General features: G+C 42.4%; 25 non-coding genes across 25 annotated transcripts; all 25 read right to left on the reverse strand.

The window, feature by feature from the left end:
• Nucleotides 1–292: 292 nt before the first annotated feature.
• On the reverse strand, nucleotides 293–375 carry trnal-cag (transfer RNA leucine (anticodon CAG)). Its single transcript has one exon. It is a non-coding gene; the product is annotated as a tRNA-Leu (tRNA).
• A 515-nt stretch (nucleotides 376–890) lies between these two features.
• Nucleotides 891–962, reverse strand: trnaq-uug (transfer RNA glutamine (anticodon UUG)). The gene has a single exon. It is a non-coding gene; the product is annotated as a tRNA-Gln (tRNA).
• A 434-nt stretch (nucleotides 963–1396) lies between these two features.
• Nucleotides 1397–1479, reverse strand: trnal-cag (transfer RNA leucine (anticodon CAG)). The gene has a single exon. It is a non-coding gene; the product is annotated as a tRNA-Leu (tRNA).
• Nucleotides 1480–1994: 515 nt separating this feature from the next.
• Nucleotides 1995–2066, reverse strand: trnaq-uug (transfer RNA glutamine (anticodon UUG)). Its single transcript has one exon. It is a non-coding gene; the product is annotated as a tRNA-Gln (tRNA).
• A 434-nt stretch (nucleotides 2067–2500) lies between these two features.
• Nucleotides 2501–2583, reverse strand: trnal-cag (transfer RNA leucine (anticodon CAG)). The gene has a single exon. It is a non-coding gene; the product is annotated as a tRNA-Leu (tRNA).
• Nucleotides 2584–3597: 1014 nt separating this feature from the next.
• trnal-cag (transfer RNA leucine (anticodon CAG)) lies at nucleotides 3598–3680 on the reverse strand. The gene has a single exon. It is a non-coding gene; the product is annotated as a tRNA-Leu (tRNA).
• A 515-nt stretch (nucleotides 3681–4195) lies between these two features.
• On the reverse strand, nucleotides 4196–4267 carry trnaq-uug (transfer RNA glutamine (anticodon UUG)). The gene has a single exon. It is a non-coding gene; the product is annotated as a tRNA-Gln (tRNA).
• A 434-nt stretch (nucleotides 4268–4701) lies between these two features.
• Nucleotides 4702–4784, reverse strand: trnal-cag (transfer RNA leucine (anticodon CAG)). Its single transcript has one exon. It is a non-coding gene; the product is annotated as a tRNA-Leu (tRNA).
• A 515-nt stretch (nucleotides 4785–5299) lies between these two features.
• trnaq-uug (transfer RNA glutamine (anticodon UUG)) lies at nucleotides 5300–5371 on the reverse strand. Its single transcript has one exon. It is a non-coding gene; the product is annotated as a tRNA-Gln (tRNA).
• A 434-nt stretch (nucleotides 5372–5805) lies between these two features.
• Nucleotides 5806–5888, reverse strand: trnal-cag (transfer RNA leucine (anticodon CAG)). The gene has a single exon. It is a non-coding gene; the product is annotated as a tRNA-Leu (tRNA).
• A 515-nt stretch (nucleotides 5889–6403) lies between these two features.
• trnaq-uug (transfer RNA glutamine (anticodon UUG)) lies at nucleotides 6404–6475 on the reverse strand. Its single transcript has one exon. It is a non-coding gene; the product is annotated as a tRNA-Gln (tRNA).
• A 434-nt stretch (nucleotides 6476–6909) lies between these two features.
• Nucleotides 6910–6992, reverse strand: trnal-cag (transfer RNA leucine (anticodon CAG)). Its single transcript has one exon. It is a non-coding gene; the product is annotated as a tRNA-Leu (tRNA).
• A 515-nt stretch (nucleotides 6993–7507) lies between these two features.
• On the reverse strand, nucleotides 7508–7579 carry trnaq-uug (transfer RNA glutamine (anticodon UUG)). The gene has a single exon. It is a non-coding gene; the product is annotated as a tRNA-Gln (tRNA).
• Nucleotides 7580–8013: 434 nt separating this feature from the next.
• Nucleotides 8014–8096, reverse strand: trnal-cag (transfer RNA leucine (anticodon CAG)). The gene has a single exon. It is a non-coding gene; the product is annotated as a tRNA-Leu (tRNA).
• Nucleotides 8097–9110: 1014 nt separating this feature from the next.
• trnal-cag (transfer RNA leucine (anticodon CAG)) lies at nucleotides 9111–9193 on the reverse strand. Its single transcript has one exon. It is a non-coding gene; the product is annotated as a tRNA-Leu (tRNA).
• Nucleotides 9194–10207: 1014 nt separating this feature from the next.
• On the reverse strand, nucleotides 10208–10290 carry trnal-cag (transfer RNA leucine (anticodon CAG)). The gene has a single exon. It is a non-coding gene; the product is annotated as a tRNA-Leu (tRNA).
• A 1014-nt stretch (nucleotides 10291–11304) lies between these two features.
• trnal-cag (transfer RNA leucine (anticodon CAG)) lies at nucleotides 11305–11387 on the reverse strand. Its single transcript has one exon. It is a non-coding gene; the product is annotated as a tRNA-Leu (tRNA).
• A 1612-nt stretch (nucleotides 11388–12999) lies between these two features.
• Nucleotides 13000–13071, reverse strand: trnaq-uug (transfer RNA glutamine (anticodon UUG)). Its single transcript has one exon. It is a non-coding gene; the product is annotated as a tRNA-Gln (tRNA).
• Nucleotides 13072–13505: 434 nt separating this feature from the next.
• Nucleotides 13506–13588, reverse strand: trnal-cag (transfer RNA leucine (anticodon CAG)). Its single transcript has one exon. It is a non-coding gene; the product is annotated as a tRNA-Leu (tRNA).
• Nucleotides 13589–14103: 515 nt separating this feature from the next.
• On the reverse strand, nucleotides 14104–14175 carry trnaq-uug (transfer RNA glutamine (anticodon UUG)). Its single transcript has one exon. It is a non-coding gene; the product is annotated as a tRNA-Gln (tRNA).
• Nucleotides 14176–14609: 434 nt separating this feature from the next.
• trnal-cag (transfer RNA leucine (anticodon CAG)) lies at nucleotides 14610–14692 on the reverse strand. The gene has a single exon. It is a non-coding gene; the product is annotated as a tRNA-Leu (tRNA).
• Nucleotides 14693–15207: 515 nt separating this feature from the next.
• Nucleotides 15208–15279, reverse strand: trnaq-uug (transfer RNA glutamine (anticodon UUG)). The gene has a single exon. It is a non-coding gene; the product is annotated as a tRNA-Gln (tRNA).
• A 434-nt stretch (nucleotides 15280–15713) lies between these two features.
• trnal-cag (transfer RNA leucine (anticodon CAG)) lies at nucleotides 15714–15796 on the reverse strand. The gene has a single exon. It is a non-coding gene; the product is annotated as a tRNA-Leu (tRNA).
• A 515-nt stretch (nucleotides 15797–16311) lies between these two features.
• On the reverse strand, nucleotides 16312–16383 carry trnaq-uug (transfer RNA glutamine (anticodon UUG)). Its single transcript has one exon. It is a non-coding gene; the product is annotated as a tRNA-Gln (tRNA).
• Nucleotides 16384–16817: 434 nt separating this feature from the next.
• On the reverse strand, nucleotides 16818–16900 carry trnal-cag (transfer RNA leucine (anticodon CAG)). The gene has a single exon. It is a non-coding gene; the product is annotated as a tRNA-Leu (tRNA).
• Nucleotides 16901–16952: the final 52 nt, after the last annotated feature.

The following is a 16952-nucleotide window of genomic DNA, read 5'->3' on the forward strand; positions in this document are numbered from 1 at the left end:
TCAGGCTAACTTAAGGATTTTAGTAAGCTCAGCAGAGGATTTGGGAAGTGACAAGTAAAGAAATTGTTTTGAGAGACTTCATACAAACAATGAATCCAGCAACATATAGGCCAACTGTATACAAACACATGGTAAGATTACACTGGTTGATAATGTAGAGGCTTACAAATGCTGCTGTTGCAGTAGTCGTGCAGTATTTTGTCAAATGCCTGCTCCTTAACGTACAAAGCATTGCTAAGCTTTCTTTTACAATATCATGTTACAGTCAATAGAACAAGTGAAAAATAACTGCTGTCAGAAGTGGGATTCGAACCCACGCCTCCAGTGGAGACTGCGACCTGAACGCAGCGCCTTGGACCGCTCGGCCATCCTGACTGAAAAAAACCTAAATTTGCTTTGTTTTGCCATCTAATGAGCCTTTAAGTGCATTAATATGTTCCGCAAACACGACATCTTGAATCAGTATTCATTGCCGTTGACCCCACTAACACAGCCCCTTGTGTTTTTTTAACACACAAATGGTTGGACACAGCCCCCATCTGACATCGGAAAGCTGTGTGTGGATGGGCTTTCCAAAGCTGGTCGACCATCCAACAACAACCTCTGATGGAGTATACGGGTCCCTTGATGACGAACACTTTAGACTCTAACGGCAAGAACCTGAGTTGAAATCTCAGTCAAACTTCTTTTTTTATGGTGATTACAAGACACAATACAAAGTGTGCATCCATGATTTAAGTGTCAATGTCCCTGTCAATACTACTTCATTCTTAGATTACTCCGGTGAAGGTCAAGACAGTCCTCTCCGGTCTCACTTGAAGCTGGCCAGTCCAACTTTTGCTGAGATGTGGAAAGGTTGTGTTTTTTGACCTTTACTCTAGCTTAAAATCAGGTTCCACTGAGATTTGAACTCAGATCACTGGAGTCAAAGTCCAGAGTGCTAACCATTACACCATGGAACCACTATGCCGTAGAAAACTACGCAGTTTTGGTAGACAGTTTCATATTTGGCATCCGCTAGTATGTTATCTGTGCAGGGAATAGGACATAGAAGGCATACAACGGTACCGATGACAAAGAAGCTAACAAGACACAGAAACCGTTTCAGGCTAACTTAAGGATTTTAGTAAGCTCAGCAGAGGATTTGGGAAGTGACAAGTAAAGAAATTGTTTTGAGAGACTTCATACAAACAATGAATCCAGCAACATATAGGCCAACTGTATACAAACACATGGTAAGATTACACTGGTTGATAATGTAGAGGCTTACAAATGCTGCTGTTGCAGTAGTCGTGCAGTATTTTGTCAAATGCCTGCTCCTTAACGTACAAAGCATTGCTAAGCTTTCTTTTACAATATCATGTTACAGTCAATAGAACAAGTGAAAAATAACTGCTGTCAGAAGTGGGATTCGAACCCACGCCTCCAGTGGAGACTGCGACCTGAACGCAGCGCCTTGGACCGCTCGGCCATCCTGACTGAAAAAAACCTAAATTTGCTTTGTTTTGCCATCTAATGAGCCTTTAAGTGCATTAATATGTTCCGCAAACACGACATCTTGAATCAGTATTCATTGCCGTTGACCCCACTAACACAGCCCCTTGTGTTTTTTTAACACACAAATGGTTGGACACAGCCCCCATCTGACATCGGAAAGCTGTGTGTGGATGGGCTTTCCAAAGCTGGTCGACCATCCAACAACAACCTCTGATGGAGTATACGGGTCCCTTGATGACGAACACTTTAGACTCTAACGGCAAGAACCTGAGTTGAAATCTCAGTCAAACTTCTTTTTTTATGGTGATTACAAGACACAATACAAAGTGTGCATCCATGATTTAAGTGTCAATGTCCCTGTCAATACTACTTCATTCTTAGATTACTCCGGTGAAGGTCAAGACAGTCCTCTCCGGTCTCACTTGAAGCTGGCCAGTCCAACTTTTGCTGAGATGTGGAAAGGTTGTGTTTTTTGACCTTTACTCTAGCTTAAAATCAGGTTCCACTGAGATTTGAACTCAGATCACTGGAGTCAAAGTCCAGAGTGCTAACCATTACACCATGGAACCACTATGCCGTAGAAAACTACGCAGTTTTGGTAGACAGTTTCATATTTGGCATCCGCTAGTATGTTATCTGTGCAGGGAATAGGACATAGAAGGCATACAACGGTACCGATGACAAAGAAGCTAACAAGACACAGAAACCGTTTCAGGCTAACTTAAGGATTTTAGTAAGCTCAGCAGAGGATTTGGGAAGTGACAAGTAAAGAAATTGTTTTGAGAGACTTCATACAAACAATGAATCCAGCAACATATAGGCCAACTGTATACAAACACATGGTAAGATTACACTGGTTGATAATGTAGAGGCTTACAAATGCTGCTGTTGCAGTAGTTGTGCAGTATTTTGTCAAATGCCTGCTCCTTAACGTACAAAGCATTGCTAAGCTTTCTTTTACAATATCATGTTACAGTCAACAGAACAAGTGAACAATAACTGCTGTCAGAAGTGGGATTCGAACCCACGCCTCCAGTGGAGACTGCGACCTGAACGCAGCGCCTTGGACCGCTCGGCCATCCTGACTGAAAAAAACCTAAATTTGCTTTGTTTTGCCATCTAATGAGCCTTTAAGTGCATTAATATGTTCCGCAAACACGACATCTTGAATCAGTATTCATTGCCGTTGACCCCACTAACACAGCCCCTTGTGTTTTTTTAACACACAAATGGTTGGACACAGCCCCCATCTGACATCGGAAAGCTGTGTGTGGATGGGCTTTCCAAAGCTGGTCGACCATCCAACAACAACCTCTGATGGAGTATACGGGTCCCTTGATGACAAACACTTTAGACTCTAACGGCAAGAACCTGAGTTGAAATCTCAGTCAAACTTCTTTTTTTATGGTGATTACAAGACACAATACAAAGTGTGCATCCATGATTTAAGTGTCAATGTCCCTGTCAATACTACTTCATTCTTAGATTACTCCGGTGAAGGTCAAGACAGTCCTCTCCGGTCTCACTTGAAGCTGGCCAGTCCAACTTTTGCTGAGATGTGGAAAGGTTGCGTTTTTTGACCTTTACTCTAGCTTAAAATCAGGTTCCACTGAGATTTGAACTCAGATCACTGGAGTCAAAGTCCAGAGTGCTAACCATTGGAACCACTATGCTGTAGAAAACTACGCAGTTTTGGTAGACAGTTTCATATTTGGCATCCGCTAGTATGTTATCTGTGCAGGGAATAGGACATAGAAGGCATACAACGGTACCGATGACAAAGAAGCTAACAAGACACAGAAACCGTTTCAGGCTAACTTAAGGATTTTAGTAAGCTCAGCAGAGGATTTGGGAAGTGACAAGTAAAGAAATTGTTTTGAGAGACTTCATACAAACAATGAATCCAGCAACATATAGGCCAACTGTATACAAACACATGGTAAGATTACACTGGTTGATAATGTAGAGGCTTACAAATGCTGCTGTTGCAGTAGTCGTGCAGTATTTTGTCAAATGCCTGCTCCTTAACGTACAAAGCATTGCTAAGCTTTCTTTTACAATATCATGTTACAGTCAATAGAACAAGTGAAAAATAACTGCTGTCAGAAGTGGGATTCGAACCCACGCCTCCAGTGGAGACTGCGACCTGAACGCAGCGCCTTGGACCGCTCGGCCATCCTGACTGAAAAAAACCTAAATTTGCTTTGTTTTGCCATCTAATGAGCCTTTAAGTGCATTAATATGTTCCGCAAACACGACATCTTGAATCAGTATTCATTGCCGTTGACCCCACTAACACAGCCCCTTGTGTTTTTTTAACACACAAATGGTTGGACACAGCCCCCATCTGACATCGGAAAGCTGTGTGTGGATGGGGTTTCCAAAGCTGGTCGACCATCCAACAACAACCTCTGATGGAGTATACGGGTCCCTTGATGACGAACACTTTAGACTCTAACGGCAAGAACCTGAGTTGAAATCTCAGTCAAACTTCTTTTTTTATGGTGATTACAAGACACAATACAAAGTGTGCATCCATGATTTAAGTGTCAATGTCCCTGTCAATACTACTTCATTCTTAGATTACTCCGGTGAAGGTCAAGACAGTCCTCTCCGGTCTCACTTGAAGCTGGCCAGTCCAACTTTTGCTGAGATGTGGAAAGGTTGTGTTTTTTGACCTTTACTCTAGCTTAAAATCAGGTTCCACTGAGATTTGAACTCAGATCACTGGAGTCAAAGTCCAGAGTGCTAACCATTACACCATGGAACCACTATGCCGTAGAAAACTACGCAGTTTTGGTAGACAGTTTCATATTTGGCATCCGCTAGTATGTTATCTGTGCAGGGAATAGGACATAGAAGGCATACAACGGTACCGATGACAAAGAAGCTAACAAGACACAGAAACCGTTTCAGGCTAACTTAAGGATTTTAGTAAGCTCAGCAGAGGATTTGGGAAGTGACAAGTAAAGAAATTGTTTTGAGAGACTTCATACAAACAATGAATCCAGCAACATATAGGCCAACTGTATACAAACACATGGTAAGATTACACTGGTTGATAATGTAGAGGCTTACAAATGCTGCTGTTGCAGTAGTCGTGCAGTATTTTGTCAAATGCCTGCTCCTTAACGTACAAAGCATTGCTAAGCTTTCTTTTACAATATCATGTTACAGTCAATAGAACAAGTGAAAAATAACTGCTGTCAGAAGTGGGATTCGAACCCACGCCTCCAGTGGAGACTGCGACCTGAACGCAGCGCCTTGGACCGCTCGGCCATCCTGACTGAAAAAAACCTAAATTTGCTTTGTTTTGCCATCTAATGAGCCTTTAAGTGCATTAATATGTTCCGCAAACACGACATCTTGAATCAGTATTCATTGCCGTTGACCCCACTAACACAGCCCCTTGTGTTTTTTTAACACACAAATGGTTGGACACAGCCCCCATCTGACATCGGAAAGCTGTGTGTGGATGGGCTTTCCAAAGCTGGTCGACCATCCAACAACAACCTCTGATGGAGTATACGGGTCCCTTGATGACGAACACTTTAGACTCTAACGGCAAGAACCTGAGTTGAAATCTCAGTCAAACTTCTTTTTTTATGGTGATTACAAGACACAATACAAAGTGTGCATCCATGATTTAAGTGTCAATGTCCCTGTCAATACTACTTCATTCTTAGATTACTCCGGTGAAGGTCAAGACAGTCCTCTCCGGTCTCACTTGAAGCTGGCCAGTCCAACTTTTGCTGAGATGTGGAAAGGTTGTGTTTTTTGACCTTTACTCTAGCTTAAAATCAGGTTCCACTGAGATTTGAACTCAGATCACTGGAGTCAAAGTCCAGAGTGCTAACCATTACACCATGGAACCACTATGCCGTAGAAAACTACGCAGTTTTGGTAGACAGTTTCATATTTGGCATCCGCTAGTATGTTATCTGTGCAGGGAATAGGACATAGAAGGCATACAACGGTACCGATGACAAAGAAGCTAACAAGACACAGAAACCGTTTCAGGCTAACTTAAGGATTTTAGTAAGCTCAGCAGAGGATTTGGGAAGTGACAAGTAAAGAAATTGTTTTGAGAGACTTCATACAAACAATGAATCCAGCAACATATAGGCCAACTGTATACAAACACATGGTAAGATTACACTGGTTGATAATGTAGAGGCTTACAAATGCTGCTGTTGCAGTAGTCGTGCAGTATTTTGTCAAATGCCTGCTCCTTAACGTACAAAGCATTGCTAAGCTTTCTTTTACAATATCATGTTACAGTCAATAGAACAAGTGAAAAATAACTGCTGTCAGAAGTGGGATTCGAACCCACGCCTCCAGTGGAGACTGCGACCTGAACGCAGCGCCTTGGACCGCTCGGCCATCCTGACTGAAAAAAACCTAAATTTGCTTTGTTTTGCCATCTAATGAGCCTTTAAGTGCATTAATATGTTCCGCAAACACGACATCTTGAATCAGTATTCATTGCCGTTGACCCCACTAACACAGCCCCTTGTGTTTTTTTAACACACAAATGGTTGGACACAGCCCCCATCTGACATCGGAAAGCTGTGTGTGGATGGGCTTTCCAAAGCTGGTCGACCATCCAACAACAACCTCTGATGGAGTATACGGGTCCCTTGATGACGAACACTTTAGACTCTAACGGCAAGAACCTGAGTTGAAATCTCAGTCAAACTTCTTTTTTTATGGTGATTACAAGACACAATACAAAGTGTGCATCCATGATTTAAGTGTCAATGTCCCTGTCAATACTACTTCATTCTTAGATTACTCCGGTGAAGGTCAAGACAGTCCTCTCCGGTCTCACTTGAAGCTGGCCAGTCCAACTTTTGCTGAGATGTGGAAAGGTTGTGTTTTTTGACCTTTACTCTAGCTTAAAATCAGGTTCCACTGAGATTTGAACTCAGATCACTGGAGTCAAAGTCCAGAGTGCTAACCATTACACCATGGAACCACTATGCCGTAGAAAACTACGCAGTTTTGGTAGACAGTTTCATATTTGGCATCCGCTAGTATGTTATCTGTGCAGGGAATAGGACATAGAAGGCATACAACGGTACCGATGACAAAGAAGCTAACAAGACACAGAAACCGTTTCAGGCTAACTTAAGGATTTTAGTAAGCTCAGCAGAGGATTTGGGAAGTGACAAGTAAAGAAATTGTTTTGAGAGACTTCATACAAACAATGAATCCAGCAACATATAGGCCAACTGTATACAAACACATGGTAAGATTACACTGGTTGATAATGTAGAGGCTTACAAATGCTGCTGTTGCAGTAGTTGTGCAGTATTTTGTCAAATGCCTGCTCCTTAACGTACAAAGCATTGCTAAGCTTTCTTTTACAATATCATGTTACAGTCAACAGAACAAGTGAACAATAACTGCTGTCAGAAGTGGGATTCGAACCCACGCCTCCAGTGGAGACTGCGACCTGAACGCAGCGCCTTGGACCGCTCGGCCATCCTGACTGAAAAAAACCTAAATTTGCTTTGTTTTGCCATCTAATGAGCCTTTAAGTGCATTAATATGTTCCGCAAACACGACATCTTGAATCAGTATTCATTGCCGTTGACCCCACTAACACAGCCCCTTGTGTTTTTTTAACACACAAATGGTTGGACACAGCCCCCATCTGACATCGGAAAGCTGTGTGTGGATGGGCTTTCCAAAGCTGGTCGACCATCCAACAACAACCTCTGATGGAGTATACGGGTCCCTTGATGACAAACACTTTAGACTCTAACGGCAAGAACCTGAGTTGAAATCTCAGTCAAACTTCTTTTTTTATGGTGATTACAAGACACAATACAAAGTGTGCATCCATGATTTAAGTGTCAATGTCCCTGTCAATACTACTTCATTCTTAGATTACTCCGGTGAAGGTCAAGACAGTCCTCTCCGGTCTCACTTGAAGCTGGCCAGTCCAACTTTTGCTGAGATGTGGAAAGGTTGCGTTTTTTGACCTTTACTCTAGCTTAAAATCAGGTTCCACTGAGATTTGAACTCAGATCACTGGAGTCAAAGTCCAGAGTGCTAACCATTACACCATGGAACCACTATGCCGTAGAAAACTACGCAGTTTTGGTAGACAGTTTCATATTTGGCATCCGCTAGTATGTTAACTGTGCAGGGAATAGGACATAGAAGGCATACAACGGTACCGATGACAAAGAAGCTAACAAGACACAGAAACCGTTTCAGGCTAATTTAAGGATTTTAGTAAGCTCAGCAGAGGATTTGGGAAGTGACAAGTAAAGAAATTGTTTTGAGAGACTTCATACAAACAATGAATCCAGCAACATATAGGCCAACTGTATACAAACACATGGTAAGATTACACTGGTTGATAATGTAGAGGCTTACAAATGCTGCTGTTGCAGTAGTCGTGCAGTATTTTGTCAAATGCCTGCTCCTTAACGTACAAAGCATTGCTAAGCTTTCTTTTACAATATCATGTTACAGTCAACAGAACAAGTGAAAAATAACTGCTGTCAGAAGTGGGATTCGAACCCACGCCTCCAGTGGAGACTGCGACCTGAACGCAGCGCCTTGGACCGCTCGGCCATCCTGACTGAAAAAAACCTAAATTTGCTTTGTTTTGCCATCTAATGAGCCTTTAAGTGCATTAATATGTTCCGCAAACACGACATCTTGAATCAGTATTCATTGCCGTTGACCCCACTAACACAGCCCCTTGTGTTTTTTTAACACACAAATGGTTGGACACAGCCCCCATCTGACATCGGAAAGCTGTGTGTGGATGGGGTTTCCAAAGCTGGTCGACCATCCAACAACAACCTCTGATGGAGTATACGGGTCCCTTGATGACGAACACTTTAGACTCTAACGGCAAGAACCTGAGTTGAAATCTCAGTCAAACTTCTTTTTTTATGGTGATTACAAGACACAATACAAAGTGTGCATCCATGATTTAAGTGTCAATGTCCCTGTCAATACTACTTCATTCTTAGATTACTCCGGTGAAGGTCAAGACAGTCCTCTCCGGTCTCACTTGAAGCTGGCCAGTCCAACTTTTGCTGAGATGTGGAAAGGTTGCGTTTTTTGACCTTTACTCTAGCTTAAAATCAGGTTCCACTGAGATTTGAACTCAGATCACTGGAGTCAAAGTCCAGAGTGCTAACCATTGGAACCACTATGCTGTAGAAAACTACGCAGTTTTGGTAGACAGTTTCATATTTGGCATCCGCTAGTATGTTATCTGTGCAGGGAATAGGACATAGAAGGCATACAACGGTACCGATGACAAAGAAGCTAACAAGACACAGAAACCGTTTCAGGCTAACTTAAGGATTTTAGTAAGCTCAGCAGAGGATTTGGGAAGTGACAAGTAAAGAAATTGTTTTGAGAGACTTCATACAAACAATGAATCCAGCAACATATAGGCCAACTGTATACAAACACATGGTAAGATTACACTGGTTGATAATGTAGAGGCTTACAAATGCTGCTGTTGCAGTAGTCGTGCAGTATTTTGTCAAATGCCTGCTCCTTAACGTACAAAGCATTGCTAAGCTTTCTTTTACAATATCATGTTACAGTCAACAGAACAAGTGAAAAATAACTGCTGTCAGAAGTGGGATTCGAACCCACGCCTCCAGTGGAGACTGCGACCTGAACGCAGCGCCTTGGACCGCTCGGCCATCCTGACTGAAAAAAACCTAAATTTGCTTTGTTTTGCCATCTAATGAGCCTTTAAGTGCATTAATATGTTCCGCAAACACGACATCTTGAATCAGTATTCATTGCCGTTGACCCCACTAACACAGCCCCTTGTGTTTTTTTAACACACAAATGGTTGGACACAGCCCCCATCTGACATCGGAAAGCTGTGTGTGGATGGGGTTTCCAAAGCTGGTCGACCATCCAACAACAACCTCTGATGGAGTATACGGGTCCCTTGATGACGAACACTTTAGACTCTAACGGCAAGAACCTGAGTTGAAATCTCAGTCAAACTTCTTTTTTTATGGTGATTACAAGACACAATACAAAGTGTGCATCCATGATTTAAGTGTCAATGTCCCTGTCAATACTACTTCATTCTTAGATTACTCCGGTGAAGGTCAAGACAGTCCTCTCCGGTCTCACTTGAAGCTGGCCAGTCCAACTTTTGCTGAGATGTGGAAAGGTTGCGTTTTTTGACCTTTACTCTAGCTTAAAATCAGGTTCCACTGAGATTTGAACTCAGATCACTGGAGTCAAAGTCCAGAGTGCTAACCATTGGAACCACTATGCTGTAGAAAACTACGCAGTTTTGGTAGACAGTTTCATATTTGGCATCCGCTAGTATGTTATCTGTGCAGGGAATAGGACATAGAAGGCATACAACGGTACCGATGACAAAGAAGCTAACAAGACACAGAAACCGTTTCAGGCTAACTTAAGGATTTTAGTAAGCTCAGCAGAGGATTTGGGAAGTGACAAGTAAAGAAATTGTTTTGAGAGACTTCATACAAACAATGAATCCAGCAACATATAGGCCAACTGTATACAAACACATGGTAAGATTACACTGGTTGATAATGTAGAGGCTTACAAATGCTGCTGTTGCAGTAGTCGTGCAGTATTTTGTCAAATGCCTGCTCCTTAACGTACAAAGCATTGCTAAGCTTTCTTTTACAATATCATGTTACAGTCAATAGAACAAGTGAAAAATAACTGCTGTCAGAAGTGGGATTCGAACCCACGCCTCCAGTGGAGACTGCGACCTGAACGCAGCGCCTTGGACCGCTCGGCCATCCTGACTGAAAAAAACCTAAATTTGCTTTGTTTTGCCATCTAATGAGCCTTTAAGTGCATTAATATGTTCCGCAAACACGACATCTTGAATCAGTATTCATTGCCGTTGACCCCACTAACACAGCCCCTTGTGTTTTTTTAACACACAAATGGTTGGACACAGCCCCCATCTGACATCGGAAAGCTGTGTGTGGATGGGCTTTCCAAAGCTGGTCGACCATCCAACAACAACCTCTGATGGAGTATACGGGTCCCTTGATGACGAACACTTTAGACTCTAACGGCAAGAACCTGAGTTGAAATCTCAGTCAAACTTCTTTTTTTATGGTGATTACAAGACACAATACAAAGTGTGCATCCATGATTTAAGTGTCAATGTCCCTGTCAATACTACTTCATTCTTAGATTACTCCGGTGAAGGTCAAGACAGTCCTCTCCGGTCTCACTTGAAGCTGGCCAGTCCAACTTTTGCTGAGATGTGGAAAGGTTGCGTTTTTTGACCTTTACTCTAGCTTAAAATCAGGTTCCACTGAGATTTGAACTCAGATCACTGGAGTCAAAGTCCAGAGTGCTAACCATTGGAACCACTATGCTGTAGAAAACTACGCAGTTTTGGTAGACAGTTTCATATTTGGCATCCGCTAGTATGTTATCTGTGCAGGGAATAGGACATAGAAGGCATACAACGGTACCGATGACAAAGAAGCTAACAAGACACAGAAACCGTTTCAGGCTAACTTAAGGATTTTAGTAAGCTCAGCAGAGGATTTGGGAAGTGACAAGTAAAGAAATTGTTTTGAGAGACTTCATACAAACAATGAATCCAGCAACATATAGGCCAACTGTATACAAACACATGGTAAGATTACACTGGTTGATAATGTAGAGGCTTACAAATGCTGCTGTTGCAGTAGTCGTGCAGTATTTTGTCAAATGCCTGCTCCTTAACGTACAAAGCATTGCTAAGCTTTCTTTTACAATATCATGTTACAGTCAATAGAACAAGTGAAAAATAACTGCTGTCAGAAGTGGGATTCGAACCCACGCCTCCAGTGGAGACTGCGACCTGAACGCAGCGCCTTGGACCGCTCGGCCATCCTGACTGAAAAAAACCTAAATTTGCTTTGTGTTGCCATCTAATGAGCCTTTAAGTGCATTAATATGTTCCGCAAACACGACATCTTGAATCAGTATTCATTGCCGTTGACCCCACTAACACAGCCCCTTGTGTTTTTTTAACACACAAATGGTTGGACACAGCCCCCATCTGACATCGGAAAGCTGTGTGTGGATGGGCTTTCCAAAGCTGGTCGACCATCCAACAACAACCTCTGATGGAGTATACGGGTCCCTTGATGACGAACACTTTAGACTCTAACGGCAAGAACCTGAGTTGAAATCTCAGTCAAACTTCTTTTTTTATGGTGATTACAAGACACAATACAAAGTGTGCATCCATGATTTAAGTGTCAATGTCCCTGTCAATACTACTTCATTCTTAGATTACTCCGGTGAAGGTCAAGACAGTCCTCTCCGGTCTCACTTGAAGCTGGCCAGTCCAACTTTTGCTGAGATGTGGAAAGGTTGCGTTTTTTGACCTTTACTCTAGCTTAAAATCAGGTTCCACTGAGATTTGAACTCAGATCACTGGAGTCAAAGTCCAGAGTGCTAACCATTGGAACCACTATGCTGTAGAAAACTACGCAGTTTTGGTAGACAGTTTCATATTTGGCATCCGCTAGTATGTTATCTGTGCAGGGAATAGGACATAGAAGGCATACAACGGTACCGATGACAAAGAAGCTAACAAGACACAGAAACCGTTTCAGGCTAACTTAAGGATTTTAGTAAGCTCAGCAGAGGATTTGGGAAGTGACAAGTAAAGAAATTGTTTTGAGAGACTTCATACAAACAATGAATCCAGCAACATATAGGCCAACTGTATACAAACACATGGTAAGATTACACTGGTTGATAATGTAGAGGCTTACAAATGCTGCTGTTGCAGTAGTCGTGCAGTATTTTGTCAAATGCCTGCTCCTTAACGTACAAAGCATTGCTAAGCTTTCTTTTACAATATCATGTTACAGTCAACAGAACAAGTGAAAAATAACTGCTGTCAGAAGTGGGATTCGAACCCACGCCTCCAGTGGAGACTGCGACCTGAACGCAGCGCCTTGGACCGCTCTGCCATCCTGACTGAAAAAAACCTAAATTTGCTTTGTTTTGCCATCTAATGAGCCTTTAAGTGCATTAATATGTTCCGCAAACACGACATCTTGAATCAGTATTCATTGCCGTTGACCCCACTAACACAGCCCCTTGTGTTTTTTTAACACACAAATGGTTGGACACAGCCCCCATCTGACATCGGAAAGCTGTGTGTGGATGGGCTTTCCAAAGCTGGTCGACCATCCAACAACAACCTCTGATGGAGTATACGGGTCCCTTGATGACGAACACTTTAGACTCTAACGGCAAGAACCTGAGTTGAAATCTCAGTCAAACTTCTTTTTTTATGGTGATTACAAGACACAATACAAAGTGTGCATCCATGATTTAAGTGTCAATGTCCCTGTCAATACTACTTCATTCTTAGATTACTCCGGTGAAGGTCAAGACAGTCCTCTCCGGTCTCACTTGAAGCTGGCCAGTCCAACTTTTGCTGAGATGTGGAAAGGTTGCGTTTTTTGACCTTTACTCTAGCTTAAAATCAGGTTCCACTGAGATTTGAACTCAGATCACTGGAGTCAAAGTCCAGAGTGCTAACCATTACACCTTGGAACCACTATGCCGTAGAAAACTACGCAGTTTTGGTAGACAGTTTCATATTTGGCATCCGCTAGTATGTTATCTGTGCAGGGAATAGGACATAGAAGGCATACAACGGTACCGATGACAAAGAAGCTAACAAGACACAGAAACCGTTTCAGGCTAACTTAAGGATTTTAGTAAGCTCAGCAGAGGATTTGGGAAGTGACAAGTAAAGAAATTGTTTTGAGAGACTTCATACAAACAATGAATCCAGCAACATATAGGCCAACTGTATACAAACACATGGTAAGATTACACTGGTTGATAATGTAGAGGCTTACAAATGCTGCTGTTGCAGTAGTCGTGCAGTATTTTGTCAAATGCCTGCTCCTTAACGTACAAAGCATTGCTAAGCTTTCTTTTACAATATCATGTTACAGTCAACAGAACAAGTGAAAAATAACTGCTGTCAGAAGTGGGATTCGAACCCACGCCTCCAGTGGAGACTGCGACCTGAACGCAGCGCCTTGGACCACTCGGCCATCCTGACTGAAAAAAACCTAAATTTGCTTTGTTTTGCCATCTAATGAGCCTTTAAGTGCATTAATATGTTCCGCAAACACGACATCTTGAATCAGTATTCATTGCCGTTGACCCCACTAACACAGCCCCTTGTGTTTTTTTAACACACAAATGGTTGGACACAGCCCCCATCTGACATCGGAAAGCTGTGTGTGGATGGGGTTTCCAAAGCTGGTCGACCATCCAACAACAACCTCTGATGGAGTATACGGGTCCCTTGATGACGAACACTTTAGACTCTAACGGCAAGAACCTGAGTTGAAATCTCAGTCAAACTTCTTTTTTTATGGTGATTACAAGACACAATACAAAGTGTGCATCCATGATTTAAGTGTCAATGTCCCTGTCAATACTACTTCATTCTTAGATTACTCCGGTGAAGGTCAAGACAGTCCTCTCCGGTCTCACTTGAAGCTGGCCAGTCCAACTTTTGCTGAGATGTGGAAAGGTTGCGTTTTTTGACCTTTACTCTAGCTTAAAATCAGGTTCCACTGAGATTTGAACTCAGATCACTGGAGTCAAAGTCCAGAGTGCTAACCATTACACCATGGAACCACTATGCCGTAGAAAACTACGCAGTTTTGGTAGACAGTTTCATATTTGGCATCCGCTAGTATGTTATCTGTGCAGGGAATAGGACATAGAAGGCATACAACGGTACCGATGACAAAGAAGCTAACAAGACACAGAAACCGTTTCAGGCTAACTTAAGGATTTTAGTAAGCTCAGCAGAGGATTTGGGAAGTGACAAGTAAAGAAATTGTTTTGAGAGACTTCATACAAACAATGAATCCAGCAACATATAGGCCAACTGTATACAAACACATGGTAAGATTACACTGGTTGATAATGTAGAGGCTTACAAATGCTGCTGTTGCAGTAGTCGTGCAGTATTTTGTCAAATGCCTGCTCCTTAACGTACAAAGCATTGCTAAGCTTTCTTTTACAATATCATGTTACAGTCAACAGAACAAGTGAAAAATAACTGCTGTCAGAAGTGGGATTCGAACCCACGCCTCCAGTGGAGACTGCGACCTGAACGCAGCGCCTTGGACCGCTCGGCCATCCTGACTGAAAAAAACCTAAATTTGCTTTGTTTTGCCATCTAATGAGCCTTTAAGTGCATTAATATGTTCCGCAAACACGACATCTTGAATCAGTATTCATTGCCGTTGACCCCACTAACACAGCCCCTTGTGTTTTTTTAACACACAAATGGTTGGACACAGCCCCCATCTGACATCGGAAAGCTGTGTGTGGATGGGGTTTCCAAAGCTGGTCGACCATCCAACAACAACCTCTGATGGAGTATACGGGTCCCTTGATGACGAACACTTTAGACTCTAACGGCAAGAACCTGAGTTGAAATCTCAGTCAAACTTCTTTTTTTATGGTGATTACAAGACACAATACAAAGTGTGCATCCATGATTTAAGTGTCAATGTCCCTGTCAATACTACTTCATTCTTAGATTACTCCGGTGAAGGTCAAGACAGTCCTCTCCGGTCTCACTTGAAGCTGGCCAGTCCAACTTTTGCTGAGATGTGGAAAGGTTGCGTTTTTTGACCTTTACTCTAGCTTAAAATCAGGTTCCACTGAGATTTGAACTCAGATCACTGGAGTCAAAGTCCAGAGTGCTAACCATTACACCATGGAACCACTATGCCGTAGAAAACTATGCAGTTTTGGTAGACAGTTTCATATTTGGCATCCGCTAGTATGTTATCTGTGCAGGGAATAGGACATAGAAGGCATACAACGGTACCGATGACAAAGAAGCTAACAAGACACAGAAACCGTTTCAGGCTAACTTAAGGATTTTAGTAAGCTCAGCAGAGGATTTGGGAAGTGACAAGTAAAGAAATTGTTTTGAGAGACTTCATACAAACAATGAATCCAGCAACATATAGGCCAACTGTATACAAACACATGGTAAGATTACACTGGTTGATAATGTAGAGGCTTACAAATGCTGCTGTTGCAGTAGTCGTGCAGTATTTTGTCAAATGCCTGCTCCTTAACGTACAAAGCATTGCTAAGCTTTCTTTTACAATATCATGTTACAGTCAACAGAACAAGTGAAAAATAACTGCTGTCAGAAGTGGGATTCGAACCCACGCCTCCAGTGGAGACTGCGACCTGAACGCAGCGCCTTGGACCGCTCGGCCATCCTGACTGAAAAAAACCTAAATTTGCTTTGTTTTGCCATCTAATGAGCCTTTAAGTGCATTAATATGTTCCGCAAACACGACATCTTGAATCAGTATTCATTGCCGTTGACCCCACTAACACAGCCCCTTGTGTTTTTTTAACACACAAATGGTTGGACACAGCCCCCATCTGACATCGGAAAGCTGTGTGTGGATGGGCTTTCCAAAGCTGGTCGACCATCCAACAACAACCTCTGATGGAGTATACGGGTCCCTTGATGACGAACACTTTAGACTCTAACGGCAAGAACCTGAGTTGAAATCTCAGTCAAACTTCTTTTTTTATGGTGATTACAAGACACAATACAAAGTGTGCATCCATGATTTAAGTGTCAATGTCCCTGTCAATACTACTTCATTCTTAGATTACTCCGGTGAAGGTCAAGACAGTCCTCTCCGGTCTCACTTGAAGCTGGCCAGTCCAACTTTTGCTGAGATGTGGAAAGGTTGTGTTTTTTGACCTTTACTCTAGCTTAAAATCAGGTTCCACTGAGATTTGAACTCAGATCACTGGAGTCAAAGTCCAGAGTGCTAACCATTACACCATGGAACCACTATGCCGTAGAAAACTACGCAGTTTTGGTAGACAGTTTCATATTTGGCATCCGCTAGTATGTTATCTGTGCAGGGAATAGGACATAGAAGGCATACAACGGTACCGATGACAAAGAAGCTAACAAGACACAGAAACCGTTTCAGGCTAACTTAAGGATTTTAGTAAGCTCAGCAGAGGATTTGGGAAGTGACAAGTAAAGAAATTGTTTTGAGAGACTTCATACAAACAATGAATCCAGCAACATATAGGCCAACTGTATACAAACACATGGTAAGATTACACTGGTTGATAATGTAGAGGCTTACAAATGCTGCTGTTGCAGTAGTCGTGCAGTATTTTGTCAAATGCCTGCTCCTTAACGTACAAAGCATTGCTAAGCTTTCTTTTACAATATCATGTTACAGTCAACAGAACAAGTGAAAAATAACTGCTGTCAGAAGTGGGATTCGAACCCACGCCTCCAGTGGAGACTGCGACCTGAACGCAGCGCCTTGGACCGCTCGGCCATCCTGACTGAAAAAAACCTAAATTTGCTTTGTTTTGCCATCTAATGAGCCTTTAAGTGC

The sequence above is a fragment of the Anarhichas minor genome, unplaced genomic scaffold (assembly GCF_050575085.1).
Source record: "Anarhichas minor isolate MPS153535 unplaced genomic scaffold, ASM5057508v1 ptg000025l, whole genome shotgun sequence".
NCBI classification, from domain to species: Eukaryota; Metazoa; Chordata; class Actinopteri; order Perciformes; family Anarhichadidae; genus Anarhichas; species Anarhichas minor.